Here is a 12654-nt window from a genome sequence, read left to right on the forward strand (position 1 = left end):
AAAGATATTAACTTAAGAAATATCTAAAGAATCTTAATAACCAATGCCTAAAATTCCTCAACTTAATTTTGAAATTTGAAATTCAAAAGATATTCAGATTTAAGTTGGTTAGTTGTAGATAACTAAATATCAACTTAAATAAGAATATTTAATGAAAAATTTAAATTAAGTTCCAGAAAGAATCTAGATGGTTATAATTCTATATTTAATTAAATACAAGAAAATACATATAGTTTAGCTTAGAATAAAAAATTCTTTAAACTATAATTTTCTTAAATTAATTTCAAAATAAATGAAATTAATTATGTTGCTAATCAATTTTATTAGGTTAAACTAGTTTAATTAACCTAGTACAGTTATTCAAATCAGGCAAATGGACCTTCACAATTGGGGTGATTCATGTGAGGGGGTGCTGGGTTCAGTATGTCGTACCCACTACTATGGCTCCCAACTCTCACACAAGGCCCAAAAGAGAGGAATTTAACCTTAATAAGAACAACTGTTATTAATTGAATAAGCCCAATAACTAAATGGGCCTAAATAAATTCTATCAAGAACTATGATAATTTATTTTAGCAACAACAACCTATATGCATCTATAATAAAATTAAACACATAGGCTCACACAGACACACTTTGGATGGGTCCTATCATGTTGCTAGGTCATACACAGATGAAAGAAGATTGTAAATATACCTGTTACAAATTATTAACTTGACCAAGGGAGCCATCAGATCATTAGATCTGGCAAAAAGTAACCATGGCTATTTGCAATCAAGTAATAATAGGTTTTGAAAACTTACAAACAAGCTAAAACACATACTCCTGCAACAAGGTTAGCTAGATAGTTGGATGTAGGATTTATTTAATTTTAAATTAAATATTTAATTTCGAAAATAATTAATTAAATAAAAAAATTTCGAAAAATTTAAAAAAAATTGAAAAATTCGAAAATTAAAAAAAAAAATTAAAATTAAACCTACAATTTTTGAAAAATTAGGTTTCAACCAACCTAAATATCATTTCAAAAATTTGCTAACTACTTTTAAATTTTAAATGTTATTTTATAAATAAAAATTAAATAAAAAATTAGAAAAGATAAATAAATATCTTTTCAGATTTTAAATTTAATTTAAATAAATAAAATAACAAAATTTAAAAGTTAGCAAAATATCTTACATCAATTTAAAATTACATGATTATAAATATCTTATTTTAAATTTAAATAAGGTCAAAATATCTAAAAAGATTTAATTTAAAAAAAATATCTTAAAAGATAAGATATAATTAAAAATATCTTAAAAGATTTTATAAATATCTTATAAAATCTGACCTTAAATTTAAAAAAATAAGATATAATCAAATTTAAAAATAAGATAGATTTTTAAGCAAGAAGATATATACTAATTCTATTCAAATTCAAATTACACTAATATCTTGAATTAAATTAAAAAAATATTAAATTAATTCAAAATGATAATTAGAATTGAATTAGGAATAGTGATAGTATAAATACAAAACTATACAAAAAATTGGAAGTTAATTCCATGAAAAAGCATGAAAAATCGAAGAAAAACGAAAAAAATTCGAAACTGTATGGACAGATTTGCGATCGCAGGAAAATATCAGCACAGCCCCGATTTTTTCAAATCTTAAAAAAATCATAACTAATTCAAATAAAATCCAAATTAAGTTCTGTAAAAGGCTAACTTGCTTAATTTTTTCCATACTATCCAATAAAAATAATTCCAGAGATAAAATCGCAATTATTTTTTACGAAAATTTACAAACATCAATCAATCATCAAATAACACTCAATACAACATGATACCATCCAAAGAACATACAAACAATCGTTTTAAAGTCCAAATTTCTTGTAAGTAAATCAATTACCATGGCTCTGAGGCCAGTTGTTGGAAATTATTTTACCAGGATCTTAGATCTACTCACAAGTATGTTTATTAACATCCTAAATATGAACTTTCTAAAACGATGAAATAAACACATATAAAGTTAAAAAAACCTTACATTGGGTGCAGCGGAATAATATGACTCCTTCCGTTCAGATATCTAGCCCTTGATTCCTTTCTGTAGCAGAGCATTATCAATATATGAACCTAGATCTCTTTCTCTGAATCCTTGATGCTGAATCTCCTTTGCTGATGATCTTTCTTCACGATCTTCCTCACTATGATTGAGGTATCACTTGATGTGTGTGGGCACTACTCATACACTAAGGATTTCAAACTTCTAAGGAAGAAGAGAGAAGAAGTGGTAGCTAAAGATAGGGAGAGAGAGGCTCAGATTTTCTGAATCAGAAGAAGTGTTTTTCCTGAAGCCTTCACTATCTATTTATAGCATTCCACTAGGGTTAGATTTGAATTATATGGCATTAAAATAATGAAAAAAAAAATCAATTTAAAATAGCTACAAAGGTGGTCGGCCATGCCTTTAATGGATTGGGCCTTGGGCTTTGCAATTTTGTAATTTTAACACCTTTTGTATCTGATTTTCTCAAAAATGCCAATTTTCTAATTCAAACATTTAAATGCCAATTCTAACTATTTAATAACTATAAATAATTATTAAATAATATTATCATTTATCATATTTATTAATTGAACCATACAAAGTATCATAATTAACAAATATGCCCCTATAAACTCTTTCTTTACAATTTCCCCCTTACTTAGTGAAAAATTCACAAATAGACATAGCCTAATTTGAGAATTATAATTGATTAATCAAAACTAATTATATGAGTCTTACAAGCAATATTATCTCAACTAGTGGGGGGACCATGGGTCTATATAACCGAGCTTCCAATAAGTAGATCAAGAATTTAGCACTAAAATTCACAACTTATTAATTCTTCGTTGAATCCACGCATAGAACTTAGAATTGCACTCTCAATATATAGAATGCTCTATATGTTCCACCATATAGACACATCATTAGTTATCCATTGTTATAATCCTAATGTGATCACTGATCCTCTATATGAATGATCTACACTGTAAAGGGATTAAATTACCGTTACACCCTACAATGTATTTATTCCTTAAAACACTTGACCCCGTATAAATGATATTTCAGCTTATGTGAAATGAGTACTCCACCATTTATGTTCGTTTGGTCAAGCTCGAAGGAGATCATCCTTTGCTTACTATTCGCCAGATAGAAGCTATAGATTCCATGTTTATGATAGCACTCCCACTCAATTGCACTACTGTGTTCCCAAAATGTACGTATCACCCTGACCTAAAAGTAGGCTTAACTAACAAATCAAAGAACACAAATAGCCTTTCAAGATTGAGCCTAATCATAACAGGATTAAGAACATTTGATCTAGGATCAACTAGGCGATATTGACTTGAATAGATATTACGGTAAGTTTAATAAATCTAAGTCAAAGTTCAATATCGGTCCCTTCCGATGCATACTCCATGCATCCAACCTGAGCTTTACTTTAACCAATGCTCTGGAAAGAACATAGCACTTCTCCAAATGCAAGTAAACTCTGTTGTAGATTATCATATCAGTAAAACCCTATGTCTGATAAATTTAGGAAACTTTATTCACATAGTCATGTTTACTTTCCAATGTGTTGACGACACAATAAACAGGATCAAGTATGTGAAAAGGGTTTCAGATGAATTTATACATTATGTACATATAATCATGAAATAAATCATGTGAACCATGCAACATTAAATGTTATTTCTGATCTATATTAATAAGTAAATCTGATTATATTGAAATGAGTTTTATTTAGGGCATAAAACCCAACACTAAGTTCCTGGTAAAATAACTTCCAACAATATGTTTGTTGCTTAATGTCGACATAACGTCGACATTATGTCGACATAACGTCGATAATGGTCGTCACTGACCTTTCCTTTTGTAATCATCGACAAACCATCGACAAATTATCGATATATCATCGATAACACTGGAAAACCCAGAATTTGACTGAAAATCAGATCTGCCAGATCTCAACAATTTCAGACCAATAAACAGCAGTTCCAACAAATAACACACATATAACAATTTTAAACTACATAAAGTCAAACAAAATGCTTAAAACACAACTTACCCATTATAATGGTGTAAGATTCTTGAGTGATATTGGGTTGTGCTTCGGTTTTCCACCAACACCCACCGAGAAAACAACCATTCAAGAGGGAAGAAAGAGAGGGACGAGAGAGTGGGACGGACAGAGGGAATTTTTTTGATAAATTTTTCAGTTTTTTCTAGAGAGAGAGAGTGGTGCACGAGAGAGAGGGAAGAGAGAGAGAAAGATCAATTTCAGATTTTAGCTATATTTTTTTTTTTTTTGAAAAAAAAGGGTAAAATGGGAAGTTCATGTAATTAATGGACTAAATTTGTACAAATTAAGGGAGGGTATAAATTTTGATATGGCTTGTATTATTAAGGCCAAAAAGTGAAATTTCCCTATATCTATATATATATATCTTTATATATTAAAAGTGCCTATCTAACGGCATTTCTTGGTTTAACAGAATATACTTAAAAATAAAAAGAATATTCTGTTAAATTTAACGATTAGGTTTGATCTCCCGTTAACAAATAAACCCAATAATTAAACCCAAAAAATTAAACAATCTTTTAAATATTAATAATCTCTTTTTAAATTAAAAAAATCATCTTAACCATATATCTCTCTAACAAACCTATCTTGGGAGAATATTAATAATTTTTTTTATTTATTTTTTAAAAAAATCTTTATTTTTTTTGATTCCGATGCATAATGTGATGTTATTCTTTTTAATTGCTTTATTAATTTCTTTTCTATTCTAATGTGAAGAAATTTTTGGCAATAGAGAGTCATCAAATGTAGTCCAAGTGTTTGCACTCCATAATCTATATATCTATCTATAATATAGGTCAATACTCTTTTTTTTAACCTATTGATTATACACGTATAATTATTAATTTTAATTGATGATAAAATTTAATTTTTCTATTTTTCTATTATATAAGGATAACTATTTTTTTTTATTGTTATTATTTTTTTCACTATGATGTTTGTAGATATTTTTTTTGACTAAATAATTATTAAATATTAAATAGATTAATTAAAAATATCTAAATCATATACTATTTAAATTTAAATTTGATTAGATTTAATCTTGTATCTACTTTCTCATTATTTGTAATTGTTCTAAATCTGATCGTGCAAACTCATATATTAAACACAATACTCCACCTTGAAATCGTTCTCTGTTTTTTTTTTCTTTCTTATTGGTTGGTGTTAATTCGCCCCGATGATTCAAGTGTCATGGTTTAGCAAAAATACCACTTCTATCTTTGTGTGATTGCAGATATATCACTTCTATCATTGACCCACTTTTTAGCTTTATAAATGCAGATGTTCATATAATATTAACACTTTACAGAATATTTATAGATATACACTTACATTACAATGCTATGTTAAAAAAAAGAACTAAATAGAATAATCTACTACTCCAATAATAAATTTATTTACAATTTTATAATTACACTAATATTATTTTTAATACATTATTAAATAATATTTCAAATATAAATATTTAATTTTTTCAAACAAAAAATTTGAAATCTTTAAAAATAAAATATATTCAAAATCTTAAAAAGACTAAAATCTTAAATAAAACTATCAATACGTGGCTCGGCACGTACATTCACCTAGTATATATATATATATATATAAATTGATTAAGAAATTGTAATAAAAAATTGACGGTAATATTTCAATTCGATTCAATTATGTTAATTCAAGTGTGTACGTAATTAACATTTAACATATATATGTTGTATAATCAGTTTTATTTTAGTTATAACCGATTTGAGTTATTTCGTGTTATTTATTTTTATTTATTATAACACTGTTATAGAACCGATTTTATTTTAATTATAATTGGTTTGAGTTATTTTGTGTTATTTATTTTTATTCATTATGTTATAGAACCGATTATATTTCAATTATAACCGGTTTAATTAGTTATTTTGTGTTATTTATTTTTATTCATTATATGTTATAGAACCAGTTCTATTTTTATTTATATTTGAGACATACATTTCTGGTAACTTTTCTAGCGATAGTGACTTTACCGGTGACGATGACTTTTCGGCGATTTTTTCGGTACCGGTGACTTTTCTAACAAAACTTATTATTACAAGTTTTATCAAATTTATTTATTATTTTATAAATATGGCATAAAAAAGCCCATATAAATTAAAAAAAAAAATACATAATCTTATGGTATTATTTAATTTATGTTATAAAAAATAAACTCTTATAACTATCTTATATATTGTATAATTTCTACTTATAAGATTTTGGCTGTGTGCAAATAAAATTTGAGAAAATTATATTGTATACCCACTTTACTTTATTTATTATAATTTTTACCTTTATTTTTATATTCTTTAAGATATACTCACTTTTATAGATAATATATTTGTTATACTCTTTAGGTTAACATAAATTATGTAATAGACTCACTTAGGTAGAAAGTAAAAGTATATTGGGCAAATCACTCACAAAAGTGAGTACTTTTTAATAAAATATATGTAACGTCCCCGCTTCAAGTCTCTATTGGGTCATTACACCCACGGAATAATGACTCTTATACACGGGTACGCCACTCTGGCTGCTTCTTGGATTGATGACTGACCCTACAGACCAACACAAGTGTTTCCAGCGTGCTTTGTCCTCACTTACACGCTTCTTAGGAAAACTTCTCAGGAGGTCATCACCCATCCTGAAATTGCCCCAGGTCAAGCACGCTTAACTGTGGAGTTCTTTCGTGATGGGCTACCGAAAAACAAGATGCACCTTGTTGATATAGGTAGTACCAATCAATCCATTTAAGCCCTCTTTAACTGTGTAGTCCCATACCTCCACAGTCTCAGAATCATCCCACTTGATCTTTCCCAGGCAGTGTGGGATTGCACAGCTTACCCAGTATTTCCTCTTACGGATCACGGGACTACTGACTGTCACAATATAATATAAGAGTGTTTTGATTAATAAATACAAATTGCTCATCTTATCCCATAAAACTTCCTATAGACAAAACTCAAAACCCTACTATATATATAGCTTTGCATCAAAACTCGAAAGTACTGGAGGCATCAAATATAGTAAGAACATTTACTAGTTATATAAAGTGATCAAATGCTTTTTTTTCTTAAAAAAAAAATTACATATAGTTGACCCCTGTAGTGAATGTGAATAAATTTCTTTAGTAATTTAAATTGAATAAAGACAAAAGAAAAGAAAAGGGAGGGTAACTAATATTCCTCAATTCCTATTATGACCATTAGTTTTGTCATATCTTTATCATCTTTCAGTCAAAATAAACTCTTTGATCTTGAAAAGCCTTTACTGCTCAATATTGACTATACATCTATTGGTCAGTATGTATTAACCCTAGTTAAAATTATAAATTTTTTGTAAAATTAATATATTTTTTTATTTTTTACTTTTTAAATATTTTATTTATAAAAAATATTTTTTTTAGTAAAAATAATAAATCATTTTTTTTTATTATTTTATAGTTTATTTATAGTTGTATTATAATTTTCGTGAAGTGAATTTCTCGTTATTTTTTAATTATATTTTTACTTTTTGTTAAAAAAATTATATTTTTATAATTTTAAAACTTTCAAAGATATAGGTAGATGGATTTGATAGCTTCCTAACAATAATATATGCATCAGTTAAAAAATAGTAATTGCTTGGAATCCTTTCAGGTTTACTGTTGACATCATTAAATACACTAGTCAATTAATGCATTTAAAGGTTTCAACAGTAGATGGATTTGATAGCTTCCTAACAATAATATATGCATCCAATAACAGAAGTGAAAGGAAGGCTTTATGGAAGGATTTAAGTGAATTAGCTACGGTTGGAAACTGGTTTCTCATGGGTGATTTCAATGACATTCTTGCTAAAGAAGAAAGAATAGGACACAGAGTTAAGTCTTATCCTGATTCGGAATAAGCAGCCTGGGAGTGATAGAATCTACTCTAAAATTGACAGAATACTTGCTAATCAGACTTGGATCAATAAGTTTGAGTTTGCTGAAGCGGTGTTCCTCAATGAGGGTCTATTTGACCATTCTCCGGGTATCCTCACCCTACATCCTGGTGTGGTAAGTGGGAAAAAGCCTTTCAAGTATTTTCGAATGTGGAAGTCACATCCAATGTTTGAGACTTACTTGAAGGAGGTGTGGAATGCAAGGATTCAAGGGTCCAAAATGTATCAGGTGGTGTCCAAGATGAAAAGTTTCAAGGCCAAGCTCAAAGAGATAAATAGAGATGGTTTTTTGGATTTACAAAGCTCGGTTAGGAAGGCCAAAGATGAACTTCAGGCAGTACAAGATCAATTACAGCAGCAACCATTGGCTATTGAGTTACATAACAAAGAAAAACTAGCTAGAGAATTGCTCATCAAAGTTCAGAAAGATTACTCATCTTTTTTACAACAAAAAGCTAAACTAGCTTGGCTAGAGAATGGAGATACCAATTCTGCTTTATTTCATGCTTGTATAAAGGAGAGAATAAGGCAGAATCGTATCCTTTCCATTGAAACAAATGAGGGGGAAAGGGTGCACGATCCTACCAGAATTACAGAAGCTTTTTTGACCTTTTATGGAGAGTTACTTGGTTCTAAAATGGAAAATAGAAGGAAGGTTGATAAAAGAATTGTGGCAAAAGGTCCGGTGGTGTCGACTGAGCAAGCTCAAATGTTATTACATAGTTTTTCCAAAGAGGAGGTGAAGAAAGCTGCATTTAGTATTCCTGGAAACAAGTCCCCGGGGCCTGATGGATTCTCAAGCAGTTTCTTTCATGACAACTGGGAGAGTATTGGTGATGACATTTGTGATGCTGTGGTGGATTTTCTGGAATCAGGTAAAATACTTAAAGAAATCAATTCTACGATTATTACTCTGGTTCCAAAGATTAAATGTCCTAACACTGTAAAGGATTTTAGACCTATAGCTTGTTGCAACGTTATTTATAAAATTGCAACTAAGCTATTGAGTTCTAGAATCAGAAATATCCTTCCTGAAATAATCTCTCCTTCACAAGGAGGTTTTATTAAAGGAAGGTATATAGGGCATAACATCATGATTTGTCAGGACTTGGTGAGACATTATAACAGGAAAGCCAACAAACCAAGTTGTTTGATCAAGCTTGATCTTCAGAAGGCCTATGATACCATTGAGTGGGAATTTTTAGAAGAAATGTTGGAGGGTTTGCACTTTCCCAGGAAGTTCATTCAACTTGTCATGAATTGCATCACAACTCCTAAGTTCTCTCTTATGTTCAATGGATCTTTACATGGATTTTTTGAAGCTAAGAGAGGGCTTAGGCAAGGAGACCCCATGTCACCACTGTTGTTTGTCTTGGGAATGGAATACCTTTCTCGGCTTATGAAGAAGATAGGTGAGAAGAAGGATTTCAGATTTCATGAGCGTTGCTTGGGGCTCAAATTGAATCACCTGGCATTTGCAGATGATGTCTTGCTCTTCTGCTATGGAGACAACAACAGTGTTTCCTACTTATTAAAGGCACTCAAGTTGTTTTCACTTACCTCGGGATTGAATCCTAATGCAAATAAAACGGCAATGTACTGTTGTAATATGCAGGAGGAGAGTGTGAAAAGGCTGATTCAACTCTCAGGTTTCTCGAGACATGATTTTCCTTTCACTTACTTGGGGATTCCTATTTGTGCGAAGAAAATTTCTGGTAAGGAGTGTGAGCTACTAGCAGAGAGAATGACAGCTAGGATTAAGAGTTGGAGTTCTCGAAATCTTTCTTTTGCAGGCAGAATTACCTTGATCAACTCGGTTTTGATTGCCATACAAGCATATTGGAGCCAGATTTTGGTCCTACCAAAGAAAGTGATTAAATCCATAGAAGCCATTTGTAGAGCCTTTTTGTGGAAAGGTCAAGCTATGTTTCATGGGGGTGGGGCTGTTGCTTGGGAGAATGTGTGTCAGCCCAAAAGTGCAGGTGGTTTGGGAATTAAAAAGATTGAGGAATGGAACAAGGCTGCTATGTGCAAATATATTTGGGCCATTGCGAATAAGCAAGATAGTCTTTGGCTAAGATGGATTCAAGGTGTCTACATCAAAAATCAGGATTGGTGGAGTTACAATGCTTCCATACATGCTAGTTGGTATTGGAAGAAGGTTGTAACTCTCAAAAACCAATTGAAATCCTTATGCAATGTAACTGAATTTCAGAGAGACAAATATACTATTGCAGCAGGATATTGTATGTTCTCTCCTACTCCAATCAAGATAAACTGGTGCAAGGAAGTTTGGGGTAGGTTGAATACTCCAAAACACTGTATAATTCTTTGGCTAGCAATGCTCAATAGATTAAAAACTAAGGATAGATTGCTGAAATTTGGTCTGCAAATTGATGGCAGCTGCTGCCTTTGTGAAACACAGCAGGAAACCAGCCAACATCTCTTTTTTGAGTGTTGTTTCTCCTGTAGCAGGTTGCAAGAAATAAAGTGTTGGTTGGGCTGGAATGCTACTTCTAACAGCCTTCCGATGTTGCTGAGATGGGTTCAAAGAGCCAAGCTCTCCAAGTTTCGAAAATTGGTGTACCAAGCTGCAATAGCAGCCCTTGTTTATGCCATGTGGAAGATGAGAAACGGGAAAATTTGGTAGGAAAATTCTCTGAATAGTAGCAGTTTTTGTGATGAAATAAAATGGAATGTAAAAATGAGGTGTAACATGTACTTACCAAGAAAGATCCAAGATAAGGATAGAGTTTGGTTTAATGATTTGTAAGGTGTATAGAATTGATTGTGTATAGATTGAAACAGCTTGGGCCCGAGGGGGTGCCGTTAGGTTGTAAATATTGATTGGGAAATTTGATTTTCTATGCTTAGAAAATCAAAAAATTTGATTTTTAAACCAATAATTAAAACCCTAAAAAAACTATACCTTTTTTTTCAAAACCCCAAAAATACCCCCAAACTAAAACTATCTCTCTTTCTCTCTCTATCTAGCCGGTCCCAATAATCCCACACCCCAGGTCCGATGGTCGGACCATGGGGTCCGATGGGGTCCGACCAATCGGACCCATCGGACCCCAAGGTCCGACCATCGGACCTCTCTCTTCCCCTCTCTCTCAAATCGCAGGGAAAAAAAAAAAAAAAAAAAATTAAAGCGGTCGGACGCCCGGTCCGATGGGTCCGACCATCGGACCCATCGGACCCGAAGGTCCGACCATCTGACCCTTTCTTCCTCCCTCTCCAAAATTGCGAAAAAAAAAAAAAAAAAAAAAAAAATTCAAAGGTCCGATGGTCGGACCTTGGGGGTCCGATGGGTCCGACCATCGGACCCCCAAGGTCCGACCATCGGACCTTTGTCTTCTTCCCTCTCTCAAATCGCAGGAAAAAAAAAAAAAAAGTTTCGTAGAGGCGGGGTTGCTCTTTCGGGTTGGGGTTGGGGTCGGAGGGGTTGGGGTCGTGGTCGACGGGGGTGAGGGTGGTGATCGGCGTTGGGGTTGACGTGGGTGGGTGAGGGTGGTTCGGGTGAGGGTGGGCGGTTGGGGTGAGATAGAGGGAGAGAGAGATGATGCAGAGAGAGAGAATATTGTGAGGGGGGTATTTTTGGGGTTTTGAAAAAAAAGGAATAGTTTTTTTAGGTTTTAAATTTTTGGTTTAAAAATCAAATTTTTTGATTTTCTAAGCATAGAAAATCAAATTTCCCTATTGATTGGTGCAATACAACTTCTGATTTATCAAAAAAAAAAAAAAAAAAAAAACTTTCAAGGATAGTTTTGTGTATAAAAAGTTTACGTCGTAAAATTGTAAATAGAACATTAAAAATATAGTATTTTTAAAAATTCACCTTTAATTAGTCCTTTTATGAATTTTATACAATGTAAAAATATAATTTGTTTTTTTTTTCGAAAAAATATTTTATGAGAATTTTTTTAAAAAGTTAAAAAAGATAGCCCTCTAGTTACCCAAAATTATTATTTTTTTATATATATTTTTTCAATGTTTTTAATGAATTCTTCCCATAAAATAAATATATATATTTTTTTAAAAAAATCTATTTTTATAAACTTTATAAAAATGAAAATTCCCAAGAATAGACATTAAAAATAACAAACATATATATTTGAAGGAGTAAAAAAAGGAAAAAAAAATTGAGGAGAATATCAAAAGATTTTCTGCTATGTATATTACAAACTAGTTGCATAGTATATTCCAGCAACTATATAATAGAAATACACAAAAGTAGTTATTTCGATCATATATTATAGGACCAAAATGATTATAAAAAGGGCCACCACTTGGAATTCTAATAATAAAGCTATTCATTAATAAGAAAATATTATCATAACAACTTTTCCCAAAAGTCAAAAATGCAATAATATTCCACCAATTGTCACTATGTAGTTTAGACTATAAGCTGACTTGTCAAGTAAAGACAATCTATTTATGTTTTGTTGCAAATATGCCAAGAGCAAAAGGAATTGAATTTATGGGTTGAAACACAAGCAAAGAGATCATTTTGGAATTTTAATTAGTTTTGACTAAATACTATTATGATATATCAGGATGGCTACAATATATTTTTTAAAATTTTGATTTTTATTTTAAAA

The sequence above is a fragment of the Cannabis sativa genome, chromosome 9 (genome assembly GCF_029168945.1).
Source record: "Cannabis sativa cultivar Pink pepper isolate KNU-18-1 chromosome 9, ASM2916894v1, whole genome shotgun sequence".
NCBI lineage: Eukaryota > Viridiplantae > Streptophyta > Magnoliopsida > Rosales > Cannabaceae > Cannabis > Cannabis sativa.